A 19,419-nucleotide genomic window follows, 5' to 3' on the forward strand; every position below is an offset into this window, starting at 1 on the left:
GCTTCATATGAAACATATGAAGCCTCAGCGTAACCCAATGATCTCGACCAAGTGCGGCCGACAATGGGGTGCCGACACTACACTTGATCTTAGCCAAAAGGCCGAGAAGCCAAAAGGCCTATAGTGTGTTAGCTTTTATTAACAGGGGGTTGGAGTTTAAGAGCCGTGGGGTTATGCTGCAACTGTACAGGACCTTGGTGAGACCACATTTGGAATATTGTGTGCAGTTCTGGTCACCTCACTATAAGAAGGATGTGGAAGCGCTGGAAAGAGTGCAGAGGAGATTTACCAGGGTGCTGCCTGGTTTGGAGGGTAGGTCTTATGAGGAAAGGTTGAGGGAGCTAGGGCTGTTCTCTCTGGAGCGGAGGAGGCTGAGGGGAGACTTAATAGAGGTTTATAAAATGATGAAGGGGATAGATAGAGTGAACGTTCAAAGACTATTTCCTCGGGTGGATGGAGCTATTACAAGGGGGCATAACTACAGGGTTCATGGTTGGAGATATAGGAAGGATATCAGAGGTAGGTTCTTTACGCAGAGAGTGGTTGGGGCGTGGAATGGACTGCCTGCAGTGATAGTAGAGTCAGACACTTTAGGAACATTTAAGCGGTTATTGGATAGGCACATGGAGCACACCAGGATGATAGGGAGTGGGATAGCTTGATGTTGGTTTCTGATAAAGCTCGGCACAACATCGTGGGCCGAAGGGCCTGTTCTGTGCTGTACTGTTCTATGTTCTAACTTGTTCCAAAGATAGATTAGGTCAGCTAACATGACTAAGTCTTCACGTTGATTGGACATTATAATTAAGCAAGGATGAGGTGATTGTGATTGGTTTTAATATCTGTACTTTATGAATGATATAACCTTAATTAAAACTGAGTGGATATAGCTAACTCCTATAACTTGTTTGGTATATGCTAGTTACTTGTAATCGAATTTAAAACCATAACTGCTCGTGTATTCCTGAAATCTGTACTCTGGCTCATTACTGGCACTTATCTGTGACTGTCCAGGTTCCTCACTATATAGCTTGATTAAAACAGCTGTTTAAGAGAACTCCGTGACTTGGTCTGGTTATATGAAGGGTAAAGTTATGATCAATTCAAAGGCTGAACATCAAAGCCTGCAACAAGCTGTATAAAATACTCATTATTCCACAGCTAGAGTACTGTGTGCAGTTCTGGTTGCCACACCATAGGAAGCATGTGATTGGACTAGAAAGGATACAGAGGAGATCCACCAGGACATTGCCTGGGCTGAAGCATTTCAGCTATGAAGAGGTGATTGATAGACTGAGGTTGTTTTCCTTAGAATCATAGAATCTACAGTGCAGAAGAAGGCCATTCGGCCCATCAAGTCTGCACCGACCACAATCCCACCCAGGCCCTATTCCTGTAAGCCCTCATATTTACCCTGCTAATTCTCCTGACACTAGGGTTAATTTAGCATAGCCAATCAACCTAAGCCGCACATCATTGGACTGTGGGAGGAAACCGGAGCACCCAGAGGAAAACCACGCAGACACGGGGAGAATGTGCATACTCTACACAGATAGTGACCAGAGTCCGGAATTGAACACGGGTCCCTGGTGCTGTGATGCCAGCAGTGCCGCCCCAGCAGAGAAGGCTAAGAGGGACCTGATTGAGGTGTACAAAATTATTAGAGACATAGATAGGGTAGATAGGAAGACATTTTTCCCTTTAGTAGAGGGTCAAGAACCAGGGGATATAGATTTAACACAAAGGGCAGAAAATTTAGGGGGTATTTGAGGAAAAACATTTTCACCCAAAGGGTGGTGGGAATCTAGAATTCACTGCTTGAAAGGGTGGTAGAAGCACAAACTGTCACAACATTTAAGAAGAATTTAGATGAACAATTGAAACTTCATAGCATACAGATCAAGTGCTGGAAAATGGGAGATAGGTGCTTGAAGGCTGGTGCAGATGGACTGACCGGCCTCTTTTTGTGCTGTAAAACTCTATGATTCTAACATACAGCCCGAAGGGTTCTACACAGTTGCCAAGCCTGGCCATCAGTGTGAGGCACTCCTGTGTTGCTGCATGCAGTGCAGGTCTGGCCCATTCTTCATTTCTGCTCAATGGCAATCATCTCAGCTATTTAGTCCTTTATCTAGAAGTCAAAAATGGGCCGTGTTAGCAGTGACACAATGTACAAACCTCTAGATAAAGGGGAGGGAGTGGGAGGGGTGGGGAGTAGTATGCCCAACATAACTCATTCTGATGGCCGTCTTTGTGTGTGGCTGCCTCAAGCTGTGCATAGACCCCTTAGTACACAGACATCAAATGTCACAACGTGCTGAGGTTCTACCTGTCCCCGGTGTTGTGAAGGATGGGTCTGGCCATGCTGCTGTGGAACGCTCCAAGTAGTTGGACTCTGCTGTCCCATCTATCCCTCATAGAAAAATTTATGCAGAGAAACAGGTCCATCAGAAACCCTGCTGGAAAAGAAGATGGTGGATCTTGTTAAATAGTTTCCTGACCATACTGTCAAAGTCATTTGGTAGAATGCTTCATTGCCAGAACCAGATCACTCCCTCCGCAAGCTGCCCTTGAGATGACTGTGGTGGGGAAGAGACCAGTATCCACTTCCTTATGGAATGTGCCTTTGTAAAGAAGGTGTGGAGAGAAGTGCAGTGATATCTGTCAAAGTTTATCCTGAACAACATTCGTATTTCCCTGTTTTTTTTCTGGGTGGGGCAGCAGCCACAGAGGTGCAATGGGAGACGGTCACTATCTAAGACCGTTCAGCTTTAATGCTCCGAGGGGCTGGGAATAGAACCCCCTCAGACTGCATCACTCACATTGAATGAACATAAGCACTGGATGTCACAATTATATTGAAACACCTCAGAGTGCAACTTGATCTATGTAGAAAATTTGAATATTATTGCAGTTTTGGTGATGGCCATTATGAAACGATTTTTGCAGAAACATGTTGAAAAATCTCAGCAGGTCTGACAGCATCTAAGGGTCTTCTAGACTTGAAACATTAGCTCTACTCTCTCTCTCCACAGATGCTATCTGACCTGCTGAGATTTTCCAGCATTTTTCTGTTTTTGTTTCAGATTCCAGCATCCGCAGTATTTTGCTTTTATGAAATGATTTTTAATGTTCTTTCAGACATTTTATGAATCAAGTATATAAAGCCCGGTGACCTTTCCCTATGGTGGTAGCTGCCTTAAGCTCTAGTTTCTCCCTAAACATATAGCCCTGGAACGTGGGATGTGTCTTTCTGTAACATTCGGCCAAGGACAAATCTTTGCACTGGAAGGCCAGTAAGATTTGAGCGGATCTTCCATCGCAAACGTTGCCAGTAGCTGCTGAGGTGCAATAACCTGCATTCCTCTGAGTACCACAGGTCAGCTTTATCCTTGCTGAGACACTAAAGTCAAAGCACATTGTGCAATGGTTTTATGTTATACACGATAATGGGTGTGATCTTCAAAGCCTTTCGGGCGGCACGGTAGCACAGTGGTTAGCACTGCTGCTTCACAGCTCCAGGGACCTGGGTTCGATTCCCGGCTTGGGTCACTGTCTGTGTGGAGTTTGCACATTCTCCTTGTGTCTGCGTGGGTTTCCTATGGGTGCTCCAGTTTCTTCCCACAGTCCAAAGATGTGCGGTTAGGTTGATTGGCCATGCTAAAATTGCCCCTTAGTGTCCTGAGATGCGTAGGTTAGAGGGATTTGCGGGTAAATATGTAGGGATATGGGGCTAGGGCCTGGGTGGGATTGTGGTCGTTTTCAGACTCGATGGGCCAAATGGCCTCTTTCTGCACTGTAGGGTTTCTATGATTCTTCTTTGTGAGACCCAAGAAATTCACCAGCTGCTTAGCCTTTCCAACAATTCCAGCATACACGTGGTGTGAAACACAATGCATTGGTTTAACGCCACTTAGTGTATGAATCATAGTATATTGTTAAACTTAACATATAATCAAATCATAGAAACCCTACAGTGCAGAAGGAGGCCATTCGGCCCATCGAGTCTGCACCGACCACAATCCCACCCAGGCCCTACCCCCCCATAATGCTTGGCGTTACTATTTTTTAGAGACAGTTTGATATTTGCTTGGATACAAATTACACAGAGCTCTGATACAGCAACAGTACGATTTAAGCAAGGCTCTTCCGCCCGGCTACAACTTCCGGGTAGCCATACTTTTAGTCTTCATAGAATCATAGAAACCCTACAGTGCAGGGGGAGGCCATTCGGCCCATCGAGTCTGCACCGACCACAATCCCACCCAGGCCCTACCCCCACATATTTTACCCGCTAATCCCTCTAACCTACACATCCCAGGACTTTAAGGGGCAATTTTTTTTTAACCTGGCCAATCAACCTAACCCGCACATCTTTGGATTTTTGGATTAGTCTTCTCTCGTTCATGACTACAAAACTTGGTTTACTTGGTCGAATAGGAGAAAAACAATTATCTTTATTTTCTGTTGCGCTTCCCACACGATTACAATAAGGCATTTCCCAGCTCCTTGCAAATTCAGAAACAAAATGCAACATTAATTACCGAGCAGGAAGCTTAACTGGGTTTAGCCATTCACTCGAAATCTATTTTTTTTTAGAAGTGAAATATCAGTCTCCGCAGAGACTGTCAAAAATTGCCATTGCCGACTATATTTCAAGTCGTCAAAGCGGGGTATTGGGAAAAGTTTTCAATAAGCAATAATCGCGCCTCGGTTAAACCTCATCGGCTACGATACTGCCACTGCGCAAAGCTAAGGACTGCCCTCCGAGGAGCTAAGGTCTATGAGACGCAGACCGTTTACAGTTGTGGTGGCTGTAAACGAAATAAATTCACCTTCAGAAAATATTGCATGATCGGGTAAAGCTGTTACTTTTATAACCAGAATCGACATTTTGCATTGGAAATAATCGACAGAAAGAGGTTTTGTCAAGAAACTGTTGAAATAATTGCAAGGTATTATGGGATAAGAATATGCTAATCACTATCTGATGTCATGGCCTCCATGAAATACAAAGACAAATACAAATACAAAGATAGGGAAGTACATAACATTAATATTATACAGGTATCAGGAATGGGCAAATGCAGTTTTAGCTCTCCGAACGTTAGTGTATTTTTATTCTTTATTTATATGCTATGCTCTTTTTATCCACTGCAGTCAATGAATGCCTGATTTCCACTATATTTTCCTTCAACTGCAGAGACTCAAAGCTCTGCAATTGCTCCACTATCAAATATCTCTGCTCCCGGATGACTAGGTATTGTCGTTGAATGTACCAGTGTCCTATCAATTTCCTCAAAATTATTTGAATGTCCCAGTTTTCAACTTACTCATGTATTCTACTGGAGCAGAATGCGTTCAAATTGAATTTAGGTTATCCATGGATCTGCTGTGTTGCCTCAGTGCAATCAGTACAGTATGTACCTACTTTGCCCTGCAGCACAACATTATATTTCCAGATCAGCATGAGGAAAGCGCTACAGGTGAGGGGGCAGAAAATGGGTGGCAGGAAGATGGGAGGCTCTTACTTGTCTTGAGTTGTTTACATCCGCAAAGTATGGTTTCCTTGGGATTTGCTTCGAAGGCAGTGGAAGCGGGATCACTAAATATTTTTTAAGGCGGAGGTAGATAGATTCTTGTTAGACGAGGGAATCAAAGGTTATTGGAGGTAGATGGAGAATGTGGATCCCCATAAGATCAGTCATAATCTTACTGAATGACAGAGCAGGCTCGAGGGGGCCGAAAGATCTACATCTGCTCCTATTTCGTATGATGGTATCAATCGACTTTGAAGAGAAGAAATGGCACAAATTTACAGCCACTTCATTAGTTTCAGGTAGTTAATGATAAAGATGGAAAAGGGCCTGAACCTGAGGATCAGCATAGGCAAATCTGTTCCTTTTCTTGCAAAAATATGCATAACATATCTGAAAAAACATTATAAACATTGCAAAAGATCCATCACAGACAACTCAATGATATTCAAGTTCTCTGCATAGATCATGTTTCATTCTGAGGTGCTTCAGTACAATCAAAAGAATTTTACAGACATTTCAAAATGATCATTACAAAAAGTGCAATGGCATTTAAGTTGTCTATATAGATCAAGTTGCACTCTGAGGTGCTGTTCCTGCAGTCATTATCTCAGGGCATCTCAGTTTTCACTTCTGAAAATCTGAAAAATTGCTTCGCTATCTCCATCACCTCCATTAAGATACCCCTTGCTGAGCACTTCAAAAAGGGTTTTGGTCAGCTAAATTAATATTTCTTCATATGTGGCTCATAGCATATTAACCTTTCTCACAAGTGCACTAATGGTAATTAATCCCTAATTCTCATCTTTCTTGATCCCTCCACATCTTTTTCAACATGTTTGCAGCCTTTGATATGGTTACCACAATGTTACATAGAATATGTGCAAAACCAAGTTGTCCAAGTCTTCAAAGCATACAGATAAACCATGATCTTAGTTACAGGTTTGAGATCCTAGTCCTTACATACTCTTTTCCTTAGTTGGCTGAAGGCTGAATAGCCAGCTTGACGGCAATGTTGAATTTGATTGTCTATGTCGTCCTTAATTGTTTGAGAGAAGGGTCCCTAGATATAGAAAATGGTTCATATAATTTCCAGGGCCTTGCTGGTAATCTTGGTCAATGAGAGGAGGTGTTTTGCTGTGGGAGTTGTTGGTTGGAGGACCTTAGTTTTCCAGGTGTTTAATGAAAGGTCCTTTTTCTCATATGTTTTGGTGTAGGAGTCAACAATGACCTGGAGCTCAGTTTCTAGGTGGATGCACACACAAGTATCATCAGCATATTGAAGCTCTATGGCTGAGGTTGGAGTGCCTTTGGTTTTGGATCGAAAGCTCCACTGGGTGGGATATGTAGTTCGTATATGTGACTCCAACCTCCAAAGCAACTGCTCCACTCAGAACTCAGTCACGGCAGGACAATACAGGAGAATAGCTGAAATTCTCCAGGGGATGATCTCAAGTCATCCTTGAAGCAGTCAAACATACACACCAACTCATGGGAGTCCCTGGCTTGTGACGTGACCAAAATGGAGCAGGCTCACCCAGGAAGGAAGCTAACAAACACATGGAGAGACTTTATCAGGAATGTGCAGAGGCAAATCAACATGTTGGAAGGAGTGGACAATCTTCCAAACAACCCATCTACTCAATCCTTCATGCACCACCTGCCCCATGTGGCAGAGTCTGCAGGACTAATCGGACTAATTGGACTAATCGGCCACCTCAGAACCCTCATACAGGAGTGGAAGCTCATCAAACTCCATCAAGAGGGATTGCCTAAGAAAGGAAGACATAGGAAGATACAATACAGAAGAAGGCCATTGAGCCCAGCTAGTCTTGTGCTATACAAGTCTCCAATATTGCCTCTATTTAATCTTAGCCTTTCAGCATATCCTATTATATCTTGTACTCACCTGTTCCTTTCAAAAACACCTAAGCTCAATGCTTCAACCACTTCCTGTGGTAGTTGGAATATATTCCTAACCATTCTTTAGATAAGATGCTTCTCTTTATTTGGATTTTTTTTTGTAACTATCCTGAATTTATGGACCCAAGTCCAGATTCTCCCACAAGTGAGAACATTGGGCTGGGTTTTGTGGTCAACAAGAGAATGAGGGCATTTACTACTGAGCTCAAAGAAACCTGCCCACAAAGACCCAACAATCTCTGTGCTCTGGTTTTCCCCTTTCCTGTTAAATCTGATGCCAGAGATCTCTTGGTGCACAGTAGTAATGAAGACAGCAAGTAGATAAGCAGCCAATCGCATTGAAATATTCACATAGAGCAAACCAGGAAGTCAAATGCACTTATATCCCTCACCTTTCATTTAAATTTCCAGACAGTGAAATAAATGGTTATGATTGGATTAACATTGAAACTAAATCAAAGGTAAACAGCCTCCCATTCATTGTCTCCGTCTACACTTTCTGCTGCCATGGAAAAGCAGCCATCATAATCAACGACCCCACGCACCCCAGACATATTCTCTTCCATCTTTTTCCGTCAGGAAAAAGATACCAAAGTCTGAGATCACATACCAACCGACTCAAGAACAGCATCTTCCCTGCTGCCTATGAATGGACCTACAATATATATTGAGCTGAGCAAGCTGATCTATCTCTACACCCTAGCTTTGACTGTAACACTATATTCTGCACCCTCTCCTGTCCTTCTCCCCTATGTACTCTGTGATCAGTATGCTTTGCCTGTATCACGTGCAAGAAACAATACTTTTCACTGCATCCCAATACATGTGACAATAATAAATCAAATCAATTTTTAAAAAATATTAAGTTTTTAAATTTGGATTTTTTTTGTATAATAGGGGAAAATTTGATATTCCCCAAAAATAAAAATTGTTTTCTTGGGGATGAATGAGGGTGTTTAGCAATAATTATGAAGTTAGTCCCCTGTTAAGAACCCAATTATACCTAATTCAACATTTTCAAATGTTTTTGCAGCAAGTTACACAAGCATGGAAATTCTCGTCAATTCAATTGATTTCCATCAAGTACAATTCAGGGGTGCCACAACAGGGCATCGTTTGAGGATGCATAGAATTGCTGACAGCAATTTATAGATTTTTGCAAACTCCAAAAGTTGCTGTCAGTTTCAATTATGATGAACACTAACCGCATTACCGTAGTCCAAGTCATCCTTGCCACATCTACCCTGTCCAACCCACTCATAATTTTAAAGACAGCTACCAGGTCTCCTCTACATCCATTTACTAAAGATAAAGGCCCCAACCTGTTCAACCTTATTGGTAAAATTGTAATCTCTCAGTTTCAGTACCAATCTTGTAATAGGCTGGAGAATGGAAAATTAAACAATGGAGTCAAACAAGGCTGTACCATGGCACCAACTCTCTTCTCCATTATCCTCAATGCAAAACTGCATCTCACCTCCAGCAAGTTACTCACAAACATGGAGACAATCTAGAGAACACACAGAAAATTGTTCAATTTACACCTCCTTCAATCCAAAATCAAAATCACTCAAATTATTCAAAATAAGCTCCACTGGGCAGGAACTGTAGTTGATATGCCTGATACCAGAATCCCAAAGCAACTGCTCCACTCAGTACTCAGTCCCAGCCGGGTCTCCCAGAAGGCCTGCAGAAATATTTAGGGATGTCTTCAAAGCATCCCTGAAGAGGTCAAATCTCTCTGCTAGCTCATGAGATCTATGGCTTGTGACTGACCAAACTGGAGAAGGCTAATCTTAGACAGCATTGAACACATGAAGAGACTTCATCAGGAACACGCAAAGGCACAGTTTAAGTTTGGGGGGAGCACCGACAACTCCAAACAACCCATCTCCCAATTCTTCAAGCACCACCTGTCCCACATGTGGTAGTGTCTGCAGCTTATGCATTGGGTTTATCAGCCAGAACCCACTGAACCGGAATGGAAGTAAAACATCCTCATTTCTGAGTAACTGTGTAAGAAAAAGGTAAGCATTCTCCAAGGCGGCCTTCACGACACACGACAGCGCAGAGTCGCTGAGCAGAAACTGATAGCCAAGTTCCGCACACATGAGGACGGCCTGAACCGGGATGTTGGATTTATGTCACATTATCAGTAACCCCCACAGCTCGCCTCCTGGACTTGCAGAATTTCACAAGCTGTTCTGTCTGGAGACAATACACATCTCTTTAACCTGTGTTGAATGCTCCCTCCACCCACATTGTCTGTACATTTAAGACCTGGCTGGCTGTAGAGATTTGCATTCTAATCAGTATTCTGTAATTTGATTTCTGTGTCTGTGCCCTGTTTGAGAACAGATATCCACTCCATCTGACGAAGGAGCTCTGCTCCGAAAGCTTATGGTATTTGCTACCAAATAAACCTGTTGGACTTTAACCTGGTGTTGTGAGACTTCTTACTAAGAAAAAGAAGACAGAATGAAAACCAGAATTCTACATGATGCTCAAAGTGCAGCCCTGACCAGGGTTCTATACAAGTTTAACTTAATTTCACTGTTTTTGAATTTGCAGAAACAAATCCCAGTGTTTTCATTTTAATTATTTTGCTCACCTGCAATGCCAAAAATCTACTCTATTCATAAGATTTGTAAAAGTACGTTATGTAACAATTCATTCAGGTCTGGACTGATCGAATCTCACTGAGTTGACAACTCAGCCATTAAACCACCTGGTCCTGGTGTTTTACTCACCTCCAAAGATCTGCTGGCCTTTGTCAGCTTGTCTAGAGTTAGCTGTTTGTCCAGATTCTCTTGTGTGCTATCATCCAGGACCACCTTGGGAGAGGGTAGTAAAGTCATGGTGGTCATAATGTTGTGGGTTTCATGCCATGCAGTCCAGTGTAAAAGAACTTGCTGATCTATGGTATGTCAGGGCACAATGAGGTTACAGAGGCTTCCTTCAGGTTGCAGAGCTCCCACTGTGTGCCTTTTGGAAGAAGAAATGTGAGCATGGAGTGGACTCTGGACTGGTAGATGAGCTTTGAGGCTGCCACAACCCCTGCCTTTGTTGACCCTTATCTATGATTTTTTTTGTACCTAGACTTGCCTATTCCAATGAATTCCTGACCAGCATTCTATCTAACCCTCAACATAAATTTGAGTTTATTCAAATCACTGCTGTCCATAACCTAACTCACCCCACTTCCAGCTTGCTGGCTGACAATGTCTTCTGATCAAGTAACACCTCAACTTTAAAATATTCACCCTTCTTCACAAATTGCTCCATGGCCTGAACCCTCCCTATCTGCAGCCATACAACTATGAGATCTCTGTGCTCCTCAAATACTGAGCTCAAGAACATCCTCGATTTTAATTGTTGCATCACTGTCAGCCATGCCTTCAGCTGCTTAGGCCTTCAGTTCTGGAGTCCTCTTCCTATATCTCTTCACCCCTTCGGTGGCACAGTGGTTAGCACTGCTACCTCACAGCGCCAGGGACCCGGGTTCGATTCCCGGCTTAGATCACTGTCTGTGCAGAGTCTGCATGTTCTCCCCGTGTCTGTGTGGGCTTCCTCTGTGTGCACCAGTTTTCTCCCACAGTCCGAAAGACCTGCTGGATAGGTGCATTAGCCATGGTTAAATTCTCTCTTAATGTACCTGAACAGGCACTGGAGTGTGGTGACTAGGGAAACTTCACAATAAGTTGAACTTCATTGCAATGTTAATATCAGCCTATTTGTGACATTAATAAATAAACATTAGACTTTTAAACCCTGCTTTAAGATCTTCTTCAAAATCCTTCCCCTTGATCTCCCTAATAGTTCCACCTCTAATCAAAGGTCATCAATCTGAAATGTTAACTCTGTTTTTTGGTTTTTATTTTCAAAGTCTCGGAATGTGGCTAGTACCTAAATTTTGTTTGATGACACTTCTGTAACATGCCTTGAAACATTGTACACTATTGAAAGTGCTATCTGAATGTAAGTTGTTGTTCTTAGTATCAATGAAGCACCTTGGATGTTTTACTAATTTAAAGGTGCTATATAAATGTAAGTTGCTTTTTTTTCTCCTGCATTCCCTTGGCTGCTCTTCAAATGTAGCGTTATGTTTCAGGTCAGAAATTCCAAAGTATTTTATGGAGCCCCCCTGGATCATAGGTTTTGCACCTTGAATTTGGCTAAGGTAAGCATGATATATTTCACTCCAGGTATGGTTCAAATGACCACCAGGGGGCTTTCATCAAACAAAGTTTATTTAAGAATATAGCTAACATGTATAATAAGAAAATTAGCAATAACTTTGATCAATTACACCCAAACAACCATAATAATGTCTAACCCTTAACAATAATATCTAAGATGCTCCAATCAAAACCAATCCCATAAACAACCCTTTAAACAGGTTCAACACAGCAAGGATTAATGCTCAAATGGTACTGGAATTGAGTCCTCTGGATGAGTTCTGCAGTTCTCTTGATAGACTCAGAACAGTTTGAAGTCAGAACAGATAAAAACCATTTTCCACCACACCAGGGAGACTCTAGGCAAACCAGCAGATTCTCCCCTTTAGAAAAGCAAGATCTGTTTTTCAGATATCCAGCAGAATTCCCAAATAAAACAAGGAGAGGCACTTCTTTTCAGCTTGCTGTCCCTTCTAAAAGCCTGCAGCTCAGAACTGAAAATAAAAGAGGTCCTGTCATCTGACCTGCCAACCAGTTTTCCTCCTAACAATGCAGGGTCATAAAACTAATCCCAGAAAGTACCTGAGGCCCCCATTTAGGCCATTTAAGGAGCAATAAAAGGACTCCTTATAGACAATTTGGTGCCAATGACATCAGCTAAGGCTGTGAGCTGAGAAAATACTGAAACTGTGAGAGCTGCAGGGATCATGATTTTTTTTAAAAATTCTTAAAGGTACACCAACGTCACAGTAGCATATCCATTTTGCGACCAATTGCAAAGTTTCAAAATCCATTTTGCTTATGACAGATGCTAAGCTAACTGGCCTATAGGTTCCTGCTTTTGGCCTCCCTCCCTTTTTGAATAATGAAGTTACATTTGCCATCTTCCAATCTAATCTTTCCCAAATCTGGGGAGTTTCAGAATATTAAAATGAACACGTCAGTATCAACTATTGGGGTGGCAAAGTGGTACAGTAGTTAGTACTGCTATCTCACAGTGCCAGGGACCCAGGTTCAATTCCGGCCTTGGTTGACTATCTGTGTGGAGTCTGCATGTTCTCCATGTGCCTGTACGGGTTTCCTCTGGGTGCTCCGGTTTCATCCAACAGTCCAAAGATGTGAGGGTTAGGTCGATTGGCCTTGCTAAAAAAAATTGCACCTTCGTGTCAGGAGGATTATCAGGGTCAATATGGGGGTTATAGGAATAGGGCCTGGGTGGGATTGTTGTCAGTGCTGATTCGATGGGCCAAATGGCCTCCTCCTGCATTGTAGGGATTTTATGATTCTATTTTATCTCACTAGCCACTTCATTTAAGACCCTAGGATGAAATACATCAGGATCCAGGCACGTGTTAGGCCGAAGCTCCAACAATTTGCTCAGTACCACTTCTCTGGTGATTGTAATTTTCCTGAGTTCCTCCCTCCCTTCCATTTCCTGGTTTACAACTGCTCCTGGGATGTTATTTGCATCCTCCACAGTGATGCAGTGATGCAAAATACTTCTCCAATTCATCTGCCATTTCTTTGTTTTCCATGATCAATTTTGAAGATTCACTTTCTATAGGACCAATGCTGACTTTGTTCATTTGTTTATTTTTAAAACATTTATAGAAACTTTTACTATCTGTTTTTATATGTCTGGCTAGCCTTCTTTTTGTACTCTAATGTTTCCCTCTTTATTAATCTTTTTGTCTTCCTTTGCTATTCCTTTTATTCTGTCCACTGGTCCGACCTTTCACCTATCTTTGCACAATTATATACTTCTTCTTTAAATTTGATAATATCTTTAACTTTTCTAGTTAACCACGGATGTTGTGTCTCTTCCTTGGACCTTTTCTTACTTGTTGGAATATATCTATTCTGTGCATTCTGAACTATCCCATTAAATGTTTGCTGCTGCATCTCTATTGACCTATCCCTTAACAAATTCACTTTAGCAACTCTGCTTTCGTGCCCTCATAATTGGCCTTATTTAAGTTCAGACACTTTTCTCTGTCCTTCAAACTGAATGCAAAATTAATTCATATTATGGTAGCTGCTACTTACTGGAACAGCACCTTCGAGGGCAGTACGAACTTGGCCCATAGCTTTGTATATTATATTCAAATGCTCATCAAAATACTTCTTAAATGCTATGAGGGTTCTCACCTCTACCACTCTTCCCAAATTCCCACTACCCCTGGTTTTTCCTTACGTCTCCTATAAATGGCACAGTGCCAGGAACTGGGTTCAATTCTGGCATTGGGCGACTGTGTGGACTGTGCACGTTCTCTCTGTGTCTGTGTGGGTTTCCTCCCATAGTCCAAAGATGTGCAGATTAGGTGGATTGGCCGTGCTAAATTGTCCCTTAGTGTCAAAAGATGTATAGGTTGGGGGAATTAGCAGGGTAAATATATGTGGTTACAGGGATTGGGCCTGGGTAAGATGCTCTGTCGAAGAGTCGGTGCAGACTCAATGGGCCGAATGTCCTCCTTCTGCATTGTAGGGATTCAAAACCTCCTGCTCCTTAACTTAAATCTATGCCCCCTGGTTACTGACTGCTCTGCTAAGGGAAAAGTTCCTTCCTATCCATCCTTTTTATGCCCCTATGCACCTCAATCAGGTGCCCCTCAGCCTTCCCTGCTCCAAGAAAAAAAACCCAGTCTATCTCGTCTCTCTTGATAGTTGAAAAGCACCAGCCTAGGAAACATCCTGGTGAATCCCCTCTGCATCTTCACGAGTGCAATCACTTCCTTCCAAGAGAGTGGTGAGCAGAACTGCACACAGTACTCCAGCTGTGGCCTAACTAATGGTTTATACAGCTCCATCATAACCTCCCTGCCCTTATATTCTCTCCATACTCTCTTCCACCTTCTTCTGTCATGAAAAAGATACAAAAGTCTGAGATCACGTACCAATCAACTCAAAAACAGCTTCTTCCCTGCTGCCATCAGACTTTTGAATGGATCTACTTCGCATTAAGTTGATCTTTCTCTACACCCTAGCTATGACTGTAAAATGACATTCTGCACTCTCTTCTATCTTCCCTGCGTATGGTATGCTTTGTATGTATAGCATGTAAGAAACAATGCTTTTCACTGTATACTTGCTTTTCAAACAATGCTTTTCACTGTATACTTGCTTTTCAAACAATGCTTTTCACTGTGGAGATGCCGGTGTTGGACTGGGGTGGGCACAGTAAAAAGTCTTACAACACCAGGTTAAAGCTCAACAAGTTTATTTGGTATCATGAGCTATTGGAGCTCTGCTCCTTCATCAAACTCATCTTACATTTTGGTAGATTGAACCAGGGCAGGACTTACTCAGTTAATGGTAGGGCGTTGGAGAGAGTTACAGAACAAAGAGATCTAGGGGTACATGTTCATAGCTCCTTGAAAGTGGAGCCACAGGTGGACAGAGTGGTGAAGAAGGCATTCGGCATGCTTGGTTTCATCGGTTAGAACATTGAATACAGGAGTTGGGACGTCTTATTAAAGTTGTACAAGACATTGGTAAGGCCACACTTGGAATACTGTGCAATTCTGGTCACCCTATTATAGAAAGGATATTATTAAACTAGAAAGAGTGCAGAAAAGATTTACTAGGATGCTACTGGGACTTGATGGATTGAGTTATAAGGAGAGGCTGAATAGACTGGGACTTTTATCTCTGGAGCGTAGGAGGCTGAGGGGTGACCTTATAGAAGTCTATAAAATAATGAGGGTCATACACAAGGTAGATAGTCAATATCTTTTCCCAAAGGTAGGGAAGTCTAAAACTAGAGGGCATAGGTTTAAGGTGAGAGATACAAAAGTGTCCAGAGGGGCAATTTTTTTCACACAGAGGTTGGTGAGTGTCTGAAACAAGCTGCCAGAGGTAGTAGTAGAGGGGGGTACAATTTTATCTTTTAAAAAGCATTTAGATAGTTACATGGGTACGATGGGTATAGAGGGATTTGGGCCAAATGCGGGCAATTGGGATTAAGCTAGGGGTTTTTAAAAAAAAGGGCGGCATGGCCAAGTTGGGCCGAACAGCCTGTTTCCATGCTGTAAACATCTATGACTCTATAAAACATCAAAGTAAAATGTGATTAAAGGGGTTGGTAATGCGCCCCAGGCCCTGTGGTGCCCAGCGGGCACAGAAGGCCTCTACAGTGCCCTCAGACACCGCATGCTCCCTCTCCAGGGACACCCAGCTGCTAATGTAGAAGCAGCAGAGGGGCAGACAGTCAGGTCAGATGATCCTCCGCCCCTCTTTCCCCTTCCTCCCCCCTCTCCTTCCCTTCCTCCCTTTCCATCCCCCCACTTTCCATTCCCCCGCTTTCCATCCCGCCTCCTCCCCCCCGTTTTCCATCCCCCCCTCCCCCCCCCGCTTTCGATACCCCCCTCTTCCATTCCCCTTCCTCCCCCCTGTTTCCATTCCCCCCGCTTTCCATCTCCCACCTCCCCCCCTGCTTTCCATCCCCCCTCCTCCCCCTGGCATTCCATCCCCCCCCTCCCCCCGCTTTTCATTCCCCCCCCCTCCCCCCCACTTTTCACCCCCCCTCCCCGCTTTTCATCCCCCCTCCTCCCCCCCGCTTTTCATCCCGCCTCCTCCCACCCCGCTTTCCACCCCCCCCGCTTTTCAACCCTCCCCGCTTTTCATTCCCCCCCCCCCGCTTTCCACCCCCGCCCCTCCGCTTTCCATCCCCCCTCCCCCCCCCGCTTTCCATCCTCCCCTCCCCGTTCATCCCGCCCTCCTCCCTCTTCTCCATCCCCCCTCCTCCCTCTTTCCATCCCCCCCCTCCCCCTCTTTCCATCCCCCCCTCCTCCCATCCCCACCTTTCCATCCCCCCCTCCTCCCTCTTTCCATCACCCCTCCCCCCTCCCTCCCCCTCCTCCTCCCCCCTCCCCCCTCCTCCTCCCCCCCATCCCCCTCCCCCCCACCTCCCCCCCCCCTCCCCCCTCCCCTCCCCCCTCCTCCCCTCCTCCCCCCCTCCTCCCTCCTCCCCCCCCTTCCCCCTCCCTCCCCCCCCCCTATCCCCCTCCCCCCCCTCTCCCCCTCCCCCCCTCCCCCCTCTTTTCATCCCCACCCCCCCCTCCCCCCCCACCCCCATCCCCCTCCCCCCTCCTCCTCCCCCACCCCCCCCTCCCCCCCATCCCCCTCCCCTCACCCCCTCCCCCCCCCATCCCCTCCCCCCCCACCCCCTCCCCCCCCCACCCCCCCCCATCGCCTCCCCCCCCCCACCCCCCCACCCCCTCCCCCCCCCCACCCCCCTCCCCCCCCATCCCCCTCCCCCCCCCATCCCCCCCCACCCCCTCCCCCCCCCCCCACCCCCTCCCCCCCCCATCCCCCTCCCCCCCCCCATCCCCCTCCCCCCCCATCCCCTCCCCATCCCCCCCCCATCCCCCCCATCCCCCTCCCCTCCCCCCCCATCCCCCTCCCCTCCCCTCCCCCTCCCCCCTCCATCCCCCTCCCATCCCCCCCCCCATCCCCCCCCCCCATCCCCCCCCTCCCCCCCCGCCTCCCCCCCCCCCCATCCCCCCCCCCCCTCCCCCCCCCCCCTCCCTCCCCCCCTCCCTCCCCCCCCCCTCCCTCCCCCCCCCCCCCTCCCCCCCCCCTCCCTCCCCCCCCCCCCCTCCCCCCCCCTCCCTCCCCCCCCCCCTCCCTCCCCCCCCCCCCCCCTCCCCCCCCCCCCTCCCCCCCCCCCTCCTCCCTCTTTTCATCCCCCCCTCCTCCCTCTTTTCATCCCCCCCTCCTCCCTCTTTTCATCCCCCCCTCCTCCCTCTTTTCATCCCCCCTCCTCCCTCTTTTCATCCCCCCCTCCTCCCTCTTTTCATCCCCCCCTCCTCCCTCTTTTCATCCCCCCCTCCCTCCCTCTTTTCATCCCCCCCTCCTCCCTCTTTTCATCCCAGTGTTGTTAAAACTCTTACTGGGTTTGCCCCAGTCCAACGCCGGCATCTCCACATCATGCTTACATTCTTCATCAGCCTCCCCCATACGAGACCTTGTCGAAAATGTCACTTAAGCCCGTGTGAACTACATTAACCATACTGCCCACATCCTTAGTCACCTCCTCAGCCAATTGAACCAAATGTGTCACGAACACAACCTTTTAAAAAAAACAAAATGGCTACAACTCAAACGATCGATCTATTTTTGCACATTAACACAGTCTCCGCAGAGACTATCAAAAATTGCCATTGCCGACTATATTTCAAGTCGTCATAGCGGGGTATTGGGAAAAGTTTTCAATAAGCAATAATCGCGCCTCGGTTAAACCTCATCAGCTACAATACTGCCACTGCGCAAAGCTAAGGATTTGAGTGTGTCGAATGATGGTCCATCAGATACATACCATTCATAGATGTGGTGGTTAAAATCAATCCCTATCAATGTTTTGCAAAATAACCTCCAGATTAAGTTGCACAATGGTCAAAGTAGTTGGTTTGTAATTCTGCAGGTTTAAGCATTATTTTATCAGGCAGAATATTGAAATGTTAATAGGTGTTGCCAATATGCTAATATTACTTATGCTGTCTGTTTAAAGGCATGATGTGGAGATGCCGGCGTTGGACTTTGGTAAGCACAGTAAGAAGTCTCACAACACCAGGTTAAAGTCCAACAGGTTTATTTGGTAGCAAATGCCATAAGCTTTCGGAGCACAGCTCCTTCGTCAGATGGAGTGGATATCCACCCCCCCCCCCGATTTTCACCCCCCCTCCCCCGCTTTTCATTCCCCCCCGCTTTCCATCCCCCCCTCCCTCCCAGCTTTTCACCCCCCCTCCTCCCACCCCCGCTTTCCATTCCCCCCTCCCCCCCGCTTTTCACCCCCCCTCCTCCACCCCGCTTTTCATCTCCACCCCGCTTTTCATCACCCCCCCACTTTTCACCCCCCGTTCTTTTCACCCCCCCTCCTCCCCCCCCCCGATTTTCACCCCCCTGCTTTTCATCCCCCCGCTTTTCATCCCCCCTCCTCCCCCCCCGCTTTTCATCCCCCCTCCTCCCCCCCGCTTTTCATCCCCCCCTCCTCCCCCCCCGCTTTTCATCCCCCCTCCTCCCCCCCGCTTTTCATCCCCCCCTCCTCCCCCCCCCGATTTTCACCCCCCTGCTTTTCATTCCCCCTCCTCTCATCACCCCCACCTCCCACCTGCTTTTCATCCCCCCTCCTCTCATCCCCCCCGCTTTTCACCACCACTCCGTTTGTCACCCCCCCTCCTCCCCCCCTGATTTTCACCCCCCCTCCCCCCTTGCTTTTCATCCCCCCTCCTCCCCCCCGTTTTCACCCCCCCGATTTTCACCCCCCTCCCCCCTGCTTTTCATCCTCCCCCCGCTTTTCATCCCCCCCTCCTCTCATCTCCCCCCCACCTTCCCCACCGCTTTTCAACCCCCCTCCCCCCCAGCTTTTCATCCTCCCTCCTCCCTCTTTTCATCCCTCCCCCCCGCTTTTCATCCCCCCCCTCCTCCCTCTTTTCATCCCCCCTCCGCCTTTTCATCCCCCCTCCCCCCCCGCTTTTCATCCCCCCCTCCCCCCGGTTTTCATCCCCCCCTCCTCCCCCCACTTTCCATCCCCCCCGCTTTTCTTCCCCCCCCCCGTGCTTTTCACCCCCCCTCACCCCCCCGCTTTTCACCCCCCCGCTTTTCATCCCCCCCTCCTCCCTCTTTCCATCCCCCCCTCCTCCCTCTTTCCATCCCCCCTCTTTCCATCCCCCCTCCTCTCTCTTTTTCCATCCCCCCCTACTCCCTCTTTTTCCATCCCCCCTACTCCCCTCTTTTTCCATCCCCCCCCTCCTCCCTCTTTTTCCATCCCCCCCCTCCTCCCT

At 46.5% G+C, this 19,419-nt stretch overlaps 1 protein-coding gene and 2 non-coding genes across 3 annotated transcripts in view; 1 reads left to right on the forward strand and 2 right to left on the reverse strand.

Annotated features, from left to right (window-relative positions):
• The window catches only part of eogt (EGF domain-specific O-linked N-acetylglucosamine (GlcNAc) transferase), a 79,513-nt gene that overhangs the window by 13,558 nt on the left and 46,536 nt on the right, over window positions 1-19,419 (forward strand). The window lies entirely within an intron of this gene.
• On the reverse strand, window positions 4,614-4,754 carry LOC144491959 (U4 spliceosomal RNA). Its single transcript, XR_013497529.1, has one exon. It is a non-coding gene; the product is annotated as a U4 spliceosomal RNA (small nuclear RNA).
• Window positions 17,772-17,912, reverse strand: LOC144491960 (U4 spliceosomal RNA). Its single transcript, XR_013497530.1, has one exon. It is a non-coding gene; the product is annotated as a U4 spliceosomal RNA (small nuclear RNA).

This window comes from Mustelus asterias, chromosome 3, assembly GCF_964213995.1.
Source record: "Mustelus asterias chromosome 3, sMusAst1.hap1.1, whole genome shotgun sequence".
NCBI classification, from domain to species: Eukaryota; Metazoa; Chordata; class Chondrichthyes; order Carcharhiniformes; family Triakidae; genus Mustelus; species Mustelus asterias.